The 20,239-nt window shown below is 37.9% G+C and overlaps 1 protein-coding gene across 1 annotated transcript in view; it reads left to right on the forward strand.

Annotated features, from left to right (window-relative positions):
* The window catches only part of ARHGAP6 (Rho GTPase activating protein 6), a 532,167-nt gene that overhangs the window by 105,148 nt on the left and 406,780 nt on the right, over positions 1-20,239 (forward strand). The gene's annotated exons all lie outside the window — the stretch shown is intronic.

Raw genomic sequence — 20,239 nt, forward strand, 5'->3', positions numbered from 1 at the left:
ATTCAAATAATAAAGCCATTTTCATTTTTAAAAGAAACAAAAATAATACCATTGTGTGAGAGATCGTTGACTCTAAGCTTCGTGATTTCTTGACACACCAATTACATGCTAATAGGCTTTGAAACATCTATACAGGAACATTTTAAGATTGTTTGAATGAATAATTATGTCATTTCCATTACAGGCTGTTACACTGCAGTTTCATAGACTATTGATGTGGGTCTGAGGGCAGTTCCGCAAATTAATATGGTGAATCCACTGTTTTGAAAGACCATTTCCATTTTACACAACTTCTGGCACGTTCTTAAAAAGAATTACACACACACCTTTTAAGTAGTTCCCCCAGTGCGGCTGCTATTCATTCTGTTGTCATCCTTGTTGTTCAGGTCCGGCCTAGTCCCTTCATGATATATTGCCCCCGTTGTTCTTGCTTTCTTGCCCTTCCTAAGAGCTCCTGCTCTCTTTTCTGGTCCTTAGGTGGAGCAGCACTTTTCTTGTTGCATATAGATAGAGTCAGCCCTGCCTCTGGCCCCTCTCAAAGGACATGCTGTATCACCTGCCCCAGGAGGTTCAGTGGTACGCCCACAGGGCTTCCACTTTGTGAGTGTTGCCACTGGCCTCTGTCTGAGTGTGTTTCACTGCCCTAGCCATATGTGGACATCCAGATGTTGCATCCTTAATGTTCATGTGGGACAACCAATGCTTCCTGATACCAAGGAGGCCAGGGCTTTCTGCATCTTCCCTTCTTTGACATGAAAAAAGGAGGTGGACAGGGAAACTTGAAATAACTAGTCCATTTTTGTCCAGAGCTGGTAGAAAATTTGGATTGGCCAGATATAACTTTATTTCCTTTAGGGTCATAGCCAAACTTGATTTTATTTAATGCATAAATTTTCAAAAAGTGTTATTTTTATATACTTATTAATGTTGAGTGCATGTATAAATGCAGTTAAAAAATTGAAATGGTCTAAAACAATATGTCCTTTTTTAAAGGTCTAATTACCATCTCGATTCCTGAGTCTACCATTTTACTTACGCAGAGACAAGTGATACCAATGTCTTGCATACTTTTCCATTTTTCCTGTGTTATTGTATGCATTTATAAGCATGCCCATGTCTGAATCTGTCTCTATCTCTATGTATACCACTTTTGTACAAATTATACTACCCAGTTTGTACACAATATCTTACACTTAACATACCTTGGTGATAGTTTTATATCTCTGGGTGCACAAATGCTTCCTTTGTTTTAGCTTTTATTTTTAAGGGTTTTATAATCTACTATATGGAGATTAACTATAAAGTAGTGATCCCTTAATTTGTTTAACCTGTCCTCTACTGATGCATATTTCTGTTGCTTAGCATCCTTTGCTTTGGATCACGGGTTGGCAAACGTCTTCTGTAAAGGCTAAACAGTAAATATTTTACACTTTGAAGGCTATGTGGTTTCTGTTGAAACTGCCTCACTCTGTATTACAAGAACAGACATAGACTATATGTGGCTATGTTCCAGTTAAACTTTGTTTATAAAAACAGGCTGCAGTGCAGATGTGGCCCCTGCCCTAGATGTTTCATTTTGAGAGACTGTCATAGCACCTAGCACTGTGATTGGCCTGCAGCAAGTACTTAACGGATAGCTGTTATTTGATTGATGGGTAATTTGTCTGGAAATTTGTCGTTAGAATAAAGAGAATTCTAACCAGTAAAAGATTTGAAAAATACATTTGTATCAAAACAGAGAAAATAGAAAAATGCATGAATTTAAGAGCATTTGACTTTCTGGTGTTTTAAAAAATTGTTTAAGATGATGCCCTGACTTCTTTTCAAAGTGTAGTAAATAGGAATAAGAAAATGATATAATGGAGAAAGGATTATCTACCTCTTTGTAGCACTACTACCCTTTGAAATTTCGCTTCCTGCCCCATGGGCCATCAGTCTGACCAGTAAACTCAGATTCAGCCACAAAACTGGGTATGTAACATAGTTCATGGTTATTAAACCCACTTGGTTTTAGATGCTGAGTGTGTTTTCTTGAAAATTCGTGTCATCCTTATCATGTCCACATACAAATGGCCTCCATAGGCTTTTCCCTGTTTCTGGGGTTCTAGAGAACACATGAAAGTACTGCCCTTTTCATTAAGTACTAAATTTGATGCTTTTAAATTCTTTGAAGTTCTATATTAGGGATGAGTAAACTAAGGCCTGCAGGCCAAATTCAACCTGCTGCTTATTTTTGGAGGTAAAGTTTTATTGGAACACGGTCATATGCATTTGTTTATACATTACCTGTGGCTGCTTTCATGTGACAACAGTCAACTTGAGTAGCTGAAATAGAGAATGTAGAACTCACGATAATGAACAAATTTACTCACCTTTATGAAAAAAAGCTTGCCAACCTTCTTTTTGATTGCACTATTTTTTCCCCCAACTTTGAGAATCTAGTGCTCTCTTCTCTGAAGTTGTAGGGGATCTATTGTTATTTTTTTAGGATAGAGAACTTGCAATCAGCATGTTTCTTAGCTTTTTAAAAACAGGTGTGGTTGTTTGGTTGATTTATCTTTTCAATATAGTGAATTCCTAGATTATTTGTTGAGCAGTTATTAAATTGTCTCTTAAATAGTTATTAAACCTCTTATGTTCAAGCCTGGGAATACAAAGACAAATTAGATTGATTTCCTGTTTGGGAAAAAGTTTGGGGGCCAATAGTTAACATAGATAAGTAAATTAGTGATTATAGAGAGTTACAGAGGTGTGAAGGAACTGTTATGGGAGGAGGAGCCCTCCATATTATCCTAGAGGACAGCGAAGTCTTGCCAGTGCAGAAAGGTGACATTTTGAAGGATAACAAGGAATTGGACAAACTAGGAAGAAGAACACATTCCAGGCAGGCAGAAGGTACACTAAGCATGTACAAAGGTGCTGAGATCTTAAACAGCTTTAAGCAGCTTGAGGTAATGGAAGAAGTGGTGACAGAAAGAGAAATGAGTCTCATCATTTTTTTTCATTACAACACATTCTTATTGTACAAATTTGGCAAATACAGAAAACCAGTAAGAAAATTAAATTTATCTGTAACATCATCATCCTATGCTAATAATTTTTAACATTTGATATATGTCATTCCACTTTTTTTATACATAGATATTAATATACTGTATTTCTTTTTAAAAACAAAATTAGAATTTTACAAGTCTACAATGTTTTTTACTTTTTAAATAACATTACACACATTTTCCATGTCGTCGAGTATTCTTCTATAATATGTTAACAACTACATTATATTTTATTGCATATGTATGCCACAATTCCTTTAACTAATCTCTCATTGTTTAACAGATTTTTTTTTTTTTGCTGATTTAAAAAAATGGGTACTTTTGTAGATAACGTCTTGTTCACCTTTTTAATTGTCTCCTTTGGTCTCCTCTTTTCTTTTTTAAATATTTTATTGCACGTTAGGTTCTGGGGTACATGTGCAGAACATGCAGGAGTGTTGCATAGGTACATACATGGCAATGTGATTTGCTGCCTCCATCCCTGTCACCTGTATCTGGCATTTCTCCCCATGTTATCCCTCCCCAACCCCCTACCCCCCACTGTCCCTCCCCTAGTCCCCCACAAAAGACCAAAGTGTGTGATGCTCCCCTCCCTGTGTCCATGTGTTCTCACTGTTCCATACCCATCTATGAGTGAGAACATGTGGTATTTGACTTTCTGTTCTTCTGTCAGTTTACTGAGAATGATGGTTTCCAGATTCATCCGTGTCCATACAAAGGACATGAACTCATCATTTTTTATGGTTGCATAGTATTCCATGGTGTATATGTGCCATCTTTATTTCTGCCTTCATTTCATTGTTTATCCAGTTAACATTCAAGAGCCAGTTGTTCAGTTTCCATGAAGTTGTGTGGTTCTGAGTTAGTTTCTTAATCCTGAGTTCTAATTTGATTGCACTGTGGTCTGAGAGACTGTTATAATTTCCTTTCTTTTGCATTTGCTGAGGAGTTTACATCTGCTGCAGCAGAACTCCTAACTGCCTTTTTTTCCCAGGTGCTCTGTCCTGGGAAGGTGGGGCTTCATTTATAAGTTCCTGATGGGCTGCTGCCTTTTTTCAGAGATGCCCTGCCCAGCGAGGAGTTAGCCTAGTCATAGTCTGCCAGCAGAGGCATTGCTGAGCTGCCGTGGGCTCTGCCCAGCTGCTGTGTGAACTTTCTTATGGTTTTGTTTATAGAGGTATAGTTACAAGTGCCTCGGTAATGGCAGTCTCTCTTGGTAATGGCGGACTGCCTCGGTAATGGCAGGATGCCTCAGTAATGGTGGACTGCCTTAGTAATGGCAGACTGCCTCGGTAGTGGGGACTGCCTTGGTAATGGTGGATGCCCTTCCCCACACGGAGCTGGACCGTCTGTCCCAGGTCCAGCTGTGTTTGCTGTGAAACTCTCAATCCAGAGCATCTCAGATTGCTGGTCTTTGTGGGGGTGGGACCTGCCGAGCCAGATCACCTGGCTCCCTGTTTCAGCCCCCTTTTTTTCAGTTGAATGGGCGACTCTGTCTCCCAGGCATTCCAGGCACCAGTTGAAATGGCTGCCCAGATTTGTGTGAGTTTTTGTGTGGAGACCCACTGTGCCGGCTGAAACAGCCATGCTGGAGACTCATGGCGCTTTTCCGCCCATGAATCTCCTGGTCTGTGGGCAGTAAAAACTTGTTTGGAAATATGGTGATCACTCACCCTCTGCATTCTCGCTGGAACTGCCCTCCAGAGCTGTTCCTATTTGGCCATCTTGGATCATAGGTCCACGAGTCTCATCATTAAAGACAAGAGCGTTGATGATGTAAGAGGTGAAAGTGGCATTGCTTCTCCCTTCCATACCGGCCACCAGGGGGCCATGACCTAGAGATTGCTAGAATACCAAGGACTGATCTTCTTGAGGAGCTGTTGCCATTTCTGATCCCTTTAAAGGAAGGGCTAATAAAAATCTGTCACTATAGCTGAAAAAGCTGTAGATAGAGCAGACGAGTAGACAAGCAGAAGCAGAACAAAAGGTCCCAATAAATTCTGAAAGCAGTTAAACGTAGTAGAGGGAATTTATATGACTTAACTCTAGAATTCTCCATAAGGGGAGCTTCTTCATGGAACTGTGTAAAATTTCTCCTTTTTAAACTGTAGCTGCAGCTCTTTATCTTAGTGCAACTAGAGTTGATAAAGTCTTCATGATCTTCTGCAGCCTAGTTCAAGTTAAAACCAAGAGAGAAGAAAACAAAAGCAGATTAAGCCCATTCCTTTGCCAAGAAGAAGTGTTACTTGATTTTTATTTGCATCCTGAATGTTCCTTGGAGAAGAACATGACGTTTGGCAATGTCCAAATGCCTGTTGACATTCCTTCGACATCATTTTCTGTTTCCATTTTTTCACTCAGCACAAGGGCTCTCATAAGCTTTCCAGTCAACGATGAAGCCCAGATGTTATGGATAAGCCACAGACTTTGAGGGGAAAATAAGTAAATACCAATAATAAATAATGCCTTGAGGACATACTGGCTATTCTCTAAGTATCATGATGGTCAGGCTTCATTGTTTCCCAAGCAGATTGCTTGGATTTTATTTTGGCAGCAAATAACATGGAGCATATGAGTTTGTAAATGGTAGCTCTGTCCCAATAATTCCAGATGATGAGCCCATTCCAGCTTTCTTTGACTTGGAGATTTGAGCATGCATTGTGGTAGGTCTACTCAGCATATCTGTCTAGAATGATTCAGAGGGGCCACTTCTGAGTTGAGTTATTTCTCATACATACATATCATTGGAGGCCATATTAGCCTGCAGTATAACTTGAGAATTAAGATTTGCTCAAAACCAAGGCTGAGTTTGATTAATAGGTAGTAAGTTAGAAACTTCCTTTCATGTGTTCTGATCCCAAATTCCCACTTTATATTGTGGCACCTATAAAATTTTTCTAGTTAAGTATGACTTGATGGTGCCTAACATGAGGATGGTTTATGGATGAAGTTCTTTGTGCTTACATGTTTTTTTCCCTGATAATTAACACTGGGATAAATAGCAAGGCCCATCTTCGCAAAAGGCAGTTTCTTTTCTCATTTTTTGAGGATTATTCCTGAAATGATTTTGTTCATGTTTTGGCTTCTGTAATATTTCTATTCATTTTTTTCACAGAATTTTTTCTTTGGGGCTTTTTTCATATATATATATTTTTTGCCTTTCTGTAAACCTAGAAACAAATGGTTAAGATTCAAGGGATTGTTGTAGCTCTGAGGGTAAAACTTGCAGCCTGTTGCTGTCATTTGCTACCCGTACAAGCTCTTAATATTTTATTTCTGTTGCAGCATTGGGGTTGCTATCTTTCTCATCATGAGTAATCTAGCATTCATGCCGCATTCTATTCATAGCTGTCATACTGTGTCTGACAGGGTGTTTTCAAAACTTTGATTTGCTTCCAGAAAAGACTTCTACATGGGTAGTAGGATTTATGGAGGAAACTTTCAACTGAATACCAGGTATTACCTTCTTGGAAAGAGCAAAGTATCAAACATGAAATATCTCCTTTTTCTTCTTCTTCTCCTCTTCTTCTTCTTCGTTTTTATATTATCAAAGCTCAGTTTTTAGTAACTTTATGTTTCCTTTTTATTACAATATCTTTGTACTCTTCAATTGCAGTGTCCAAGGGGTAGAAATTTGATTATTGTTGTAGGGGAAGAAGCAGGAAAAACTACTTATTTCAACGAATATTTACCGAGCACCTAGTATGTGTCTGACTATGAGCAAGTTGTTGGGGTACAGAGATGGATAAGACGTAGTCTCTGTCCTTGGAAATTTCAGAACCTAGTAGGTAGATAGTCACATTAACAGAAAATTTCAGTATAACATAGGAAGGAATGAACAGGATATTCTAGAAATATCAAAGGCTCTGAAAGTAGGGTGATTTCTATTTTTAAAGAAGGAATTTAGGTTCTGAAATTAAATTCCTGAAAAGAAGGGCCACCCTAGACCATACCATAACACAATTAGCCACAGTTAGTTATGCTATTAGTAACCACTTTCCTGTCCCGAGGAACTCCTTTTCTTTAGTCCACAAAGAGCCCCACCTTCACGGGAGATCCAAAACAAGAAACTCCAAGTCTGGTTTTGAGTGTTGGTCTTTTTAAGAAACTCTAATCCACAAAGAATAGGTCTGTTGCAGGAAGTTGCCCAACTGGAAGTTGCCCAACTGGATGTTAACTAGTCAGATAGCAGCCTTGCTGTGGTATAGCACAAGTTGGCCAATTCGTACTGGCATGTGACCTGGCCTCTTGGGTCTTCCTGGTAACTCAAATTACATTGCAAGCCCTGGTAGCTTTACAAAAGTCAGATGTACCCTTAAGTCTCACCCCATGCACTCAAATATCCTGGAAAGAAAAAGGTGTTAGATCTTGGCCCACTACTCAGGAAAGTGTATTGACCACTGGTTGTATAGTTAAGTAATAGCATTTTGAAGATGATAATGATAGTGATGATGGTGTTGATGATAATGGCATTGGTGGTGCTGCTGGTGCCAGTGCTGTTAATGATAAGGATATGCGATGATAATAATAATAATAGGGCAGGAACTATATCTTATTCCTTTATACCTGGTATTTGTCACAGAGTAGGGATTTCAAAAAGTTTGTTGTAGATGGACTGAGCAGTCAGAGTTTCCCACTTAAAACGTGACACAGAGCATGCCATTCCACTTACTCAGCACCCTCCAGTGGACTTCCATTTTATCAGCATCACCCTGTATTATTTTTTGCATTGACCTATGTATTCTGGCTCTCCTCTTACTTATTTATTTTTATTCAAACACATCCACGGTCTGAACTGGAGGTCTCTGCATATACTCTTCCCGCTGCCTGGAATGCTTTTTCCCCAAATATCGATGTGGCTCACTTTTTGTTGTTGTTGTTGTTGTTTTTGAGTTGGAGTCTCACTCTGTTGCCCAGGCTGGAGTGCAGTGGCATGATCTTGGCTCACTGCAACCTCTGTCTCCCAGGTTCAAGAGATTCTCCCACCTCTACCTTTCCAGTAGCTGGGATTACAGATGCCAAGCACCACTCCTGGCTTTTTTTTTTTTTTTTTTTTGTATGTATTTTTAGTAGAAATGGGGTTTCACCATGTTGGCCAGGCTGATCTCAAACTCCTAAATTCAAGGGATCCACCCACCTTGGTCTCCCAAAGTGCTAGGATTACAGGTGTGAGCCATCATGCCCGGCCCCAATGTGGCTCACTTTTTAGCTTTCTCAGTTCTCTGCTTAAATGTCCTCTTCTCAGAGAAGCCTCCCTTCACCACTGTGCACCCCTCTCTCCATCCCACGTCTCTTTATCTGGCTTTATTTTTCTTTGTAATATTTACATATTAAGCATTATTTATGTATTTGTTGCCTATCTCTACTCACTCCATCTCCACTGAATCTAAGCTACAGGAGGACTAACTCCTTTGTTTTCATCATAAGCATTTCCCCAGAACCTAGAACAGTGCATGGCATATAGGCATACCTCTGTAAATATTGTTGAATTAATTTGAAATGAGTTGATGAATTGCTTATACCATCAGAAGACACATTTCATGAACTGGCATATATTTCTAGGTATCTTTCTAGGTTTGTCTTTCTTATCACCCTCTTGGTTGTGTGAGCCCCTTCAGAACAGAGATCCTGTCAGATGTCTTTGTTTTTTGGTCCCAAATGGAGCCCAGAACAGACTCATTGACACAGTAGTTGTTCAGTAAATGCTTATTCATTGGTAGATTGCCTCAAAGGTCCTGCTTAGGATTATTACTCTTCTCTCTTGCTCTCCTTCACCACATTTTTCAGTTACCATGTTTTCCTTCCTGTATTTTGATGCGTTATCAAACTATATTTTTTCATTGTAGACATCTATGGGAGGGAGAGATTATACAAAAGTATTTATATTTCCACTGTCAAATAAATGTGGTGGCATCAGGTTTAATTTTGTATTATTCATACCACTGCACCAAAGACCAACTACCAAGAAAGCTGTAGAAGCCAGGTAATATATTTTCTATTCCTGATGAAATGCAGGTTCTGTAAGAGAAACCAAATTTCTAACTTCAAAAGATTAAATAGGATGATTCTTTTTAAAAATTGACACATACTATTAGTTCATATTTATGAGGTACATGTGATATTTTGTTACATACATAGAATGAGCAATGATTTAGTCAGGGTATTTTTAGGGTATTCATCACCTCAAGCATTTATCATTTCTATGTGTTGGGAATATTTCAAATCTTTTCTTCTAGCAGTTTTGAAATATACAATACATTGTGGTTCTCTTTCTGTGCACGGCATATTTCGCTTAACACAATGACCTCCAGTTCCATCCATGTTACTTCAAATGATGGGATTTCATTCTTTTTTTATGGCAGAATAATATTCCATTGTGCATATATAAAGCACATTTTCTTTATCCATTCAGTGAACAGAATGATTCTTAAAAGCAACTTCTAGCTGATTACATTTAGGCGATTACATTTAAACATTTACCATGGTTTTTAGCATTTTAGTAGCTTTTGAATATGCTACATTTTGCCTACTCAATGCCCTTGAAATGTCTTTCTGAAATAGTTAAATTCATGTTGATATTCACATTGGACTCTATCACTGCGTCCCTTACCCAAAGGAGTTTGGCTAGTTACTTGCTAGTTGAAACCAGCTTGGTACAAGCCAACACATTTTTTCAAGAAATAGTTATGCAATACCTGTTGATATTCTTTGTTCTTCCTTTCCTTATTCATCTATTTGACTCCTTTCTTCGATATTCTTTGTTCTTCCTTTCCTTATTCATCCATTTGGCTCCTTTCTTCTTTCCCTGACTCTATTCCCTCCTTCTTGACTTTTTGGAAGCCATTATCTGCTTTAGTAAACTTAATGGTGAATTACCTCAAGAGTAAAAATGCTCTGCTTTTCAAATTAGAAAGGACTACTTCCTGTATTCTTGGGTGTCTCATTCTGTCATAGCTCTTCTTTAAAAAGTTCTGGCCAGCTGCAGTCACTCATTCCTGTAATCCCAGCACTTTGGGAGGCCAAGACAGGCAGATTCCTTGAGCCCAGAAGTTGGAGACAAGCCTGGGCAACATGGTGAGACCTCCTGTCTACAAAAAATATAAAAATTAGCTGGACATGGTGGCACACGCCTGTAGTCCCAGCTACTCAGGAGGGTGAGGTTAGAGGACTGCTTGAGCCCAGGAAGTTGAGGCTACAGTGAGATATGATTGCATCACTGCACTCCAACCTGGGTGATAGAATAACACCCTGTCTAAAACAAAAACAAAAACAAAAACAAAAATAGAAAATGTTCTAAGCAACTATTTTGTTTGTTTTCTTGTTCAAGATTGGATTTTCTACTCATTTAAGCCTGATTCATCACAAATAAAGCACTTTCTCACATCCATTCTCACAAAACGTAGTCTCAACTAATTATTATTTTCATTACTAGCACTGTCCTAATTTTATAACAGATAAACTTCCCCTGGTTTTATTTTTAATGTCTTGACATATGTATACATTTTGGAATGACAAAATCAAGTTAATTAACACATGCATTACCTCACATACTTATCTTTTTTTGTGGTAAGAACAGTTAATATCTACTATCTTCGCTATTTTCAGGTATACAATACAATGTTATTAACTGTGGTCACTGTGTTTTACCATAGTACTCTTAAACTTATTCCTCCTAACTGAAATTTTGTATCCTTTGACCAACATCTTCCAATCCTCCCTCCCCATCCCCAGCCCCTGTCAACCACCATTCTACTCTCTGCTTCTATGAGTTCAACTTTTTTAGATTTCACATATAAATTGATATCATGCGGCATTTGTCTTTCTATGCCTGGCTTGTTTCACTAAACATAATGAATTCCAGGTTCATCCATGTTGTTGCAAATGATAGGATTTTCTTCTTTTTTTTTTTTTTAAGGCTGAACAGTATGCCATTGTATGTGTGCGTGTGTCATATATATATATACACACACACATACAATGGCATACTGCATGAGCCAAATGGATGAATAAGGAAAGGAGATATGTATGTATATGTGTGTGTGTGTATATATATATATTCTTTGTTCAATACATTTCTGTATATACACACACAAACACACACACATGTATATATGGCACATTTTCTTTATCAGTTCATCCACTGATGGACCTTTAGGTTGATTCCATATCTTGGCTCTTGTGAATACTATCACAGTGAACATGGGAGTGCAGATATTTCTTTGACATACTGATTTCATTTCATTTGGATATATACTCAGTAGTGGGATTGCTGGATTATATGGTAGTTCTATTTCTAATTTATTGGGGAACTCCCATACTAGTTTCCATAATGGCTGTTCAAATTTACATTCTCACCAACAGCGTACCAGGGTTTCTTTGCCTCCACATCCTCTCCAGCACTTGTTATGTTTCATATTTTTGATAATCATTCTAACAGGTATGAGGTGGTATCTCATTGTAGTTTTGATTTGCATTTCTCTGATGATTAGTGATATTGAGTATATTTTTTATATATTGAAAAAAATATCGGTCATTTGATGTCTTCTTTTGAGAAATGCCAATTCAGGTATTTTGACCATGTTTTAATTGGGTTGTTTATTTTTTTACTGTTGAGTTGTTCCAGCTTCTTATACCTTTTCCAGGTTTTTATTTCATCTCTACTATCTTCTCTCACAGTTCGTTGTGTTAGTCTGCTAAGGCTGCTATAATGAAGTAGCACAAACTGAGTGGCTTAACAGAAATGTATTGTCCCACGGTTCTGGAGGTTACAAGTCTTAGATTATGGTGTTAGCAAGGTTGGTTCCTTCTGAAGGCTGTGAGAGAGAATGTATCTATTCCAAGTCTATCTCCTAGTTTTAATGGTTTGCTGGCAATCTTTGGCATCATTTAGCTTGTAGATGCATTACCCTAATCTATACCTTCATCTTCACATGGCATTCTCTCTATGTGCATATCTGTCTGTATGTCTAAACTTCCCTATTTCGTAAGGACACCAAACATATTGGATCAAGACCCACTCTAATGACATCATTTTAACTTGATTACTTCTGTTTATTCCCTATCTCTACATAAGGTGTCATTCTGAAGTAGTGGGGGTAAGGACTCCAACACATCTTTTTTGGGAGACACAATTCATCCCATAACACTCATCTTCTGAAATGTAAAACTCCAGGGTTAGTAAAACCAAGCAAAGTGTTCATTGCAGCATTATTAACATGGGTTAATAATGGGTTCTCTGGTTTATCAAATGTTTAACTTTGACTCTTTAGATACAGTAAAACTTTAACTGAGTAGGATCAGAGATTCTAACAGATGGAATTTTCTAATTTTCTGGCAATTAGCCTGTAGATGACTATGTGAGATGCCAGCTCTGGTTCCTTCAGTAGAATATACATAATTGAAATTTTGATGATTAACAATCCTTCTATTTAGTATTCATCCTGACCTCGGACTCTTCATTTCATTTAATAAGCCTGCCTGCCCATTTTGGCACAATCGAGACGCTGTGATGTTGTCCATGACATTTATCTTAGTCCCAAGTCACCCTTGTGTGGTCCATGACTTTTATCACAGTCCTTTCTTCCTTGTTCTAACCACTCCTCCAGCTCCCGAATCTTGTTTCTCTCCCTTACTTTTGTACATTTTTATTTGTTCTCTAGATTTTTTTTTTACTCATTTCCCCCTAAAGAATTTGTTTTATATATGCTCTACTGGCTGTCCCTGATTCAAATCAAATTGTTGGATGGGCCATCCTAACTAGTCCTTTAGACATCAGTCACCACTGCCAACGAGTCTGCTCACAGGCACACAGACTGGCCCCCCTTAGTTTCTCCACAAAGTGGAGAATTTGATACGGTGATATGCTGTCCTCTCATGATATGTATTGTGTGATGCCCTTTTAAGAGACTTTTCAAATGGCTAGTCTCTACCCATCTGATTACATTAATATGCAGTTATTCAAATCATCTTCCTAATGTGTAATTCTGAAAAGCAATTTGTGTTCAAAATCCATCAAGGCCCCTCCCTCCATTGCCCACTCAATGAATGCATTCTTCAGACTGACGGACGTCTCACCTTCACATACCTACTAGAGCTCCAAACAAGTAGTTCTCACCCTTGCTTGCACATCGAATCACCTCAGGAGATTTAGAAACTAAAGATGCCTGGGCCGTACCCAAGAGGATCTGATTTAATTGGTCTGGAGTGTGGTCTATGCATCAAGATTTTTAAAAGTTCCAATATTCAGTCAGGGTTGAAAACTGCTTATTTAGAACAACAGGTCTCCAATTTTAATGTGTGCGGCAATCGTTTTGTTCAAATGCAGATTCTTATTTGGCAGGTCTGGGGCCAGTCAAGGTTCTATATTTTTAATAACCAGTGATGCTTTTGGTTCACACTTTGTATAACAGGGTGATAAATGAAGCTCTGTCAGGTCCAGTACCACATTTTTCTCATCTTTGTGTCTCCAAAGTATAGTGTAGAAGCTCTTAGCAAATGTCTGAAATCAAATTAAATTACAACCTTCCACAACTTTCCAACCTTTTTCTCTGTATATTGAAATCCATATAAGCTTAGGCTTATCTCTTTTGAAGCATATCCCTAGCCACAAGCAGATGGCCAGTGTTTTTTTTTTCTAAGTTTCTTTTTCTTAAGAATACATTATTTATGCAACATATAGTGGATCTATTATTTTTAAATGACTAAGTACACATTAAAATATTTTCAATTTTAATTTTGTTTCTTTTTCTTTTAAAAAATTTTTTTTTTATTGTACTTTAAGCTCTGGAGTACATGTGCACATCCTGCAGGATTGTTGCATAGGTACACACATGCCATGGTGGTTTGCTGTCTCCATCCCTGCCCCCACCTCCCGTCGCCTACATTGGACATTTCTCCCAGTGTTATTCCTCCCCATCCTCCCCTGCCCCCCACCGGTGTCCCTCCCCTCCCCTGCCCCATGCCCCTGCCCTGCCTACCCCCGTGTGTGATGTCCCCCTCCCTGTACAGATGGCCAATGTTTTTTACTCATTCTTTCAACTAACATTTTCTAAGTGCTTTTTATGTCCTGTTACCAAGCATTCTATAGATAATAAAATGTAATTTCTGCCTCAAGTTTGCGTGTCCAAACAGGGGATTATCCTCGAGGTATGTGCTTCATTGATTCTCTGTGCTGAAAGACCAGGTGTTTTATTGTAATATGCTTTACCTTTGTAAAATACAAAATTCAACATTGAATGTCTCTGCAATGTCAAGTTGCTATAAATGTTTCTAAACAGTGTGCTCAAATTCTCTCCTTACGAAATGGCAGTAAGTAATTTTCAGATCACATTGGTTCATGGACCACACTTTGAGTACTACTGTTTCAGGGCCTTCCCAGACAAAGTGGAGTCTGTAGACCAGCAAAACCAGCATCCTTGAAAGCTTCTGAGAAATGCAGAAGGTTGGATCTCATCACAGGCCTACTGAATCAGAATCTGCATTTCTAGGTAATTTGTGTGCACATTACAGGCTGAGAAGCACAGCTCCAGAGCAGTGACTCTCAACCTTGGCTACATATTAGATTCACCCCTGGGGCTTTAAAATATTCTGCTTCCCTTCTTTTGAGAATTGTCTGTTCAGATCCTATTTGTTTTAGTTGCTATTGAGTTGAGTCCTTTTTATATCCTGGATATTAGTCCTTCATTGGATGAATAGTTTGCAAGTATTTTATTCTATTATATAGGTTGTCTCTTCACTCTGTTGTTTCCTTTCCTGTGAAGAAACTTTTGTTTAATATATTTACATTTGCCTATTTTTGTTTTTGTTGCCTTTGTTTTTGATGTTCATAAAAATTTTATGGCATTACTTAAGTCTAATAGGATTAGCTGAAAGTAGTTTCCAAATGTGCATCTCTACCCCTTGCTTTGCAACCTTCTGAAAACCAGACAACACTCTGATGGAATTTGGGAAAGAAGATATGCGAGTTTAGGCCTAATGTCTTAATGTCCTGAAGACCTTCCCTGTGTTTTCTTCTAGTAGTTTTATGGTTTTGGATGTTATATTTAACTATTCAATACATTTTGAGTTTATTTTTGTATATGGTGATAAACAGGGGTTTAGTTTTATTCTTCTACATATGTAGTACATATACACAATAAAATACTTTTCAGCCAGCTGGGCATGGTGCCTCATGCCTGTAATCCCACCACTTTGGGAGGTCAAGGTGGGTGATCACCTGAGGTCAGGAGTTTGAGAACAGCTTGGTCAACATGGTGAGACCCTGTCTCTACTAAAAATACAAAAATTAGCTGGATGTGGTGGTGCATGCCTGTAATTCCAGCTACTCGGGAGGCTGAGGCAGGAGAATCACTTGAATCTGGGGAAGCAGAGGTTGCAGTGAGCTGAGATCACGCCACTGTACTCCAGCCTGGGAGACAGAGTGAGACTCTATTTCAAAAAAAAAGAAATAAATACTTTTCAGCCATAAGAAAGTGAAATTCTGTCTTTCTTGGCAACATAGATGAGCCTGACTGACATTATATTAAGCAAAATAAGTCAGGCACAGCAAGATAAATGCTGGATGTTCTCACTCATATGTGGTAGCTAAAAAAGATTGAGCCTAAGGAAGTAGAGAGTAGAATTGTGGGTATTATAGGTAGAGAAGGTCTGAAGGGAGGGAGTATGGGGAGAGATTAGTTAATGGATACAAACTTACATCTAGGTAGGAAGAATTAATTCTGGTGTTCTACAGCACTGTAGGGTGAATATGATTGACTATAACTTACTGTATATGTCAAAAAACTAGAAGAGAGGATTTTGAATGTTCACAACACAAATAAATGATGTTTGAGGCAATAGATATGTTAATTACCTTGATTTGATCATTACACATTGTGTATACATATATATATATATATATAAATATTCTGTATCCTGTAAATACGTAGAATTATTACATGTCAACTAATCATAAAAGGAAAAATAATTCTGCTGCCCAAGCTATATCCCGATGAATTAAACTAAAAATCTCTGGGGGTGACCCCCAGTCATTGATATTTTTTTTAACAGCTCCGCAGGTGACTCTGGCATGCAGCCTAGAGTGGGAACCAGCACTAAGTCAGCCCAGCATCCAGAAAGTCCCAGAAAGTGGTCAGCCACTGCTCTAGCCTTCAAATCAGCTCAGATTCTCAGATGCTCTTTTATTACTCATTCCCTTCACCTAGGAAACTCAGGACCACAACTAAGGTATTCCTGTGTGGATATTTAAAGAGGACTGATTAGATCAGTGGTCCCCTACCTTTTGTTGCACAACAGTTCCTGAAATTCAATGGGTGCATCTTTAAAGTGCAATTGCAGGGCCTGTGTCTTTTTTATTGAGGTGGAGCAATTGTGACCCTGTTCTGGTCAGTAAGACATAAGGAAAATGTGCTGGGTGGCTTTCTCCATGATAAAAAAGAGGAGTACAGAAATAGAAATATTATTAGAAACAGAATTAGAAATAGATAGAGGTCCACACTCATGAATGTTCACCTGGACTTTTTAGTATCTCAATTTCTACTCATGTAAGCTTAGATTTCTCAGTGAGCCAATTGGCAAATCCCAGAGAAGGACTAGAGAACAGACCTCATTTGGAAATACTCTATTATTTCAAATGTGGGCCATGGACCAGCAACATCAGCACCATCTAGGAGATCATTAGAAATGCAGAATCTCAGGTCCCAGCCAGATCTGTGAAATCAGCAGTGTGCCCAAGTGATTGCTATGCACATTCAAATTTAAGATGTGGTGGTCTGTAAGAGGCAAATTTTTTTTTCTCAAACTACTTTTCAATTCCCCTCTTTTCCTTCTGCTGTCATGGAAGATGAGCTTGCCACAAAGGGAAGCTATGAAGAATCTAGCACATTCTTCCCTTGGAAATTCAAACACCCATCTCTACACTGCAGTGGAAGTGTTGTGACATGTTCTGTTGGGAAACCACTACCTACATGCCATCATGTGGAGCCATAAACTATTTTTAGATTTTCTGGATAGGCCAAAGATTCTGCTGCCCAAATGACTCCAAAGAACGTGAGGCTGATGTGTCTCAGATTTTATTGTAACTCTTGCATTTCTAAAAATATCTTGGGTGTTTACTGTTGAGTTCAGCCCTGTTTTACTAATAAACAAAGCCTTTTTATCTACTATGTCTCAATTGGTAGGTTGTTATTTTCTCCCTTTTCATTTCCAATGAGACATCATGTTTCCTGATACTGATTTATCAGAAAAGTAGAACAAGAAATTGATTCAATATGCATAATATTTTATCAAATGACCATCTCTATCTCAAATTTCTCTTGGAGTTTGAAGTGGGGAGGAACATTGGATGTAGACCTGGAAAAGTGAAGGTGTGGTGGAAGTTCAAGTTTCTTCATTTTTGTTAGAGGAGTTTGAAAGCTACCAGCAAGTGTTTAACAAATAAGAAGGCAGCCACCTGAGATAGTCCATTGAAATGGAAAGAGTGATTGTAAAATACAAACAGCAACATGTGGTCCTACAAAGAAAAAAAAAATAGCATGGGCAGGAATTACTTAAGTCTAATAGAATTAGCTGGAAGTAGTTTCCAAATGTGCATCTTTACCCCTTGCTTTGCAACCTTCTGAAAACCAGATAACACTCTGATGGAATCTGGGAAAGAAGATATGCGAGTTTAGGCTTAATACTTTCCTAGTCTTTATTATAATATAGGATTTTCATAATGTAGATTTTAAAGATTCTTACTACCATAATTAAATTCTGCCCAGTATGATGATCAAAAAGGGCTTACTGGATGGAGAAAGACATTTATATAACAGCTAGCAATCATTTATTCAAAGCCAATAAGTGCCAGGCATTAGGGATATAGCTGTAATATCCCAGAATAAAAGGCAAACATATATTTATTTGCCAAATATACATATATTTTATGTTATACATATTTTTCAGGAGTTCACAGAAAACAGTGAAATAACCCTGAAATCATAGTTAATTTCTTAATTTTCCCAGTAGGAGAAGGCTCACTTTTCATACTTTTCTTTATTATTTTGAAGACAGGACTTCAAAAAGGAATAAAAGCAGAAGGTCGATTGCAGGGCAAATCACAGCAGCTCCATTCTTACATATCCAGATGAGCCTCACCCTCGTTCACCTTCCTAAATTGGCAATCTTTACATCCTTTCACAAAAACATGATCCATAATTATTTTCTTCCAGTTCACTTTTTTAAACTGATAGAAAGCATGTTGTTAATGTTATAGTATGAACTTACTCTGTGAATAAGAAAATGATCAACATTTTTCAAGCCTGTGTTTTGGGGAGTTACCTTGAGCCCACATTGTGCTGCTCTTAAACACGTCAGCTCATGCAGTCTTTGGGGCAGCTCCCTGAACTAAAGACTCTCATACTGTCATTTTAGAGATGTTGCAATTAAGGTTTAGGGTCTAGTTTTCTCCTAATCTCAGCTGACTTCTGAGATATCAGAAGTCCAAGTTGGTATCTGCCTGACTTCTATGCTTAAGCTTCTAAATGTTGCCTTGCATACTGTTTGTTTTGTAATCTGGGAGTCATAGTTTATCTGCTATTTTGAAGCACAAATTACTTCTTTACAAGAAAAAAAAAAGCCTGATAGCTTTATCTGAGAGAATTAGCTCTTACTATACAAAACTTTTAAGGGAATAAACTATATAGCTACCTGAATGTTTGTATTTTAAATTTCAAGGTTATTGAAAGTACTAGAGATGTACTTCATAATATTTGCAAATAAGAAGCACAATATCTTATTGAAGTCAAGATTGTTGAAAGGCATTATTACTTGGTAAATTAAACATTGCTTTGCCAAGTAGATTTTTTTCTTATTCTGGAGAATTATATAATAGTATCATGGGTCTTTTGTAGTTGCCAAGAATCACTTCTTGTGACATGTAGAACACTCCTGACTCTCTCGCCTCACATCATTGTATAGATGAAAAAATCAGAGAAGGAAAGGCACATGCCCCAAGTCACACAACTTGCTGGTGTCTGAAATGAATGAAACCTGAGAGATTGTCTAGGCCACACTGCAGTGGATCTCCAGCTGAATGGTAAACATAATTACGAACTATCTACATATTTTTTTGTAGGGAGTTTCAGAGTCATGAGATCATTTCTTCAAAGGTTTTGTTTGTTTGTTTGAGATAATGTTTTAATTTCTGCCAAATAGATTTGGCCCTATGGGAAGGCTTGCATTATGTAAGTCTAGCATAAAATATTTATTATATCCTTCATTTGCTAAAATGTTTGATCTTCTTACCACTGCATCAAAACAAGCTGGGTTCTGAAAGGCTGATGGAGAATTAATTTATTCGCAAGAAAGAAATCACACTATTCAAATGACCCAAGATGTCAGTGTGAAATTAAACTCCACCAGAGAACTGATGATACTGAGATTGACCCTTGCTTGAAACAAATAAACAAGATGAACCATGAATTGAACCTCTTTCCAAACATGGCATCAACAAACATAAATGAAGACCTAAAAAGTGACTTGTTTTGGGTGCCAGATTTTTCAACCTCAAAATTGAAGTGGTTGTGAACCCAATTTCAAAATGATAGGCATAACCCAACCTTTAGAGTTTACTGGAAACTAGGTTATGTTCTTAAGGCCACTCATTTTTGGCATGGTTTAAAGATTTGCCACTCTGCCCTACATATGATGAATCTGTGACTTTTGGCTAGAGTCTGGCCTATAGAACTTTACCCATATGTGGATCTTAAGCTTTCAAACATGTTGCATTCTTCTAAATAAACATTGGGCCACTAAGCATCTGCTGTTAATGTGAATCTTGTAGTCATGCTTTTTTTAAAAAAATCATTTCATTCATTCTCTTCATCTCTTACTGAGCATTATCCATTACATGGACAACACATACCTTTCACATGTTCTGTGTTTCACTTTGCGTGCGTCATGATTATCCCAAATGCCTAATAACAATTGAACCAGCCTAGATACAAGAAAAGGGCCAGAGGGAGCCTTAAAGGGTGAAGGTACCTTCTAAATAATGAAAAATTGAATTACACTTGATATGGCTTTAGCATTAAGGCAATTTCCTTGTATACTTCTTCTTTCAAAATTGGGTAATCAGTCTATGAAAAGTATCTGTTCTTAATGCATTGCTCTGTTCCTCAGAGAATCTTAACAAAATACTTCAAAAATTG

The sequence above is a fragment of the Aotus nancymaae genome, unplaced genomic scaffold, assembly GCF_030222135.1.
Source record: "Aotus nancymaae isolate 86718 unplaced genomic scaffold, 86718_ANA_hifiasm-v0.15.2.pri h1tg000058l, whole genome shotgun sequence".
Taxonomy (NCBI): Eukaryota; Metazoa; Chordata; class Mammalia; order Primates; family Aotidae; genus Aotus; species Aotus nancymaae.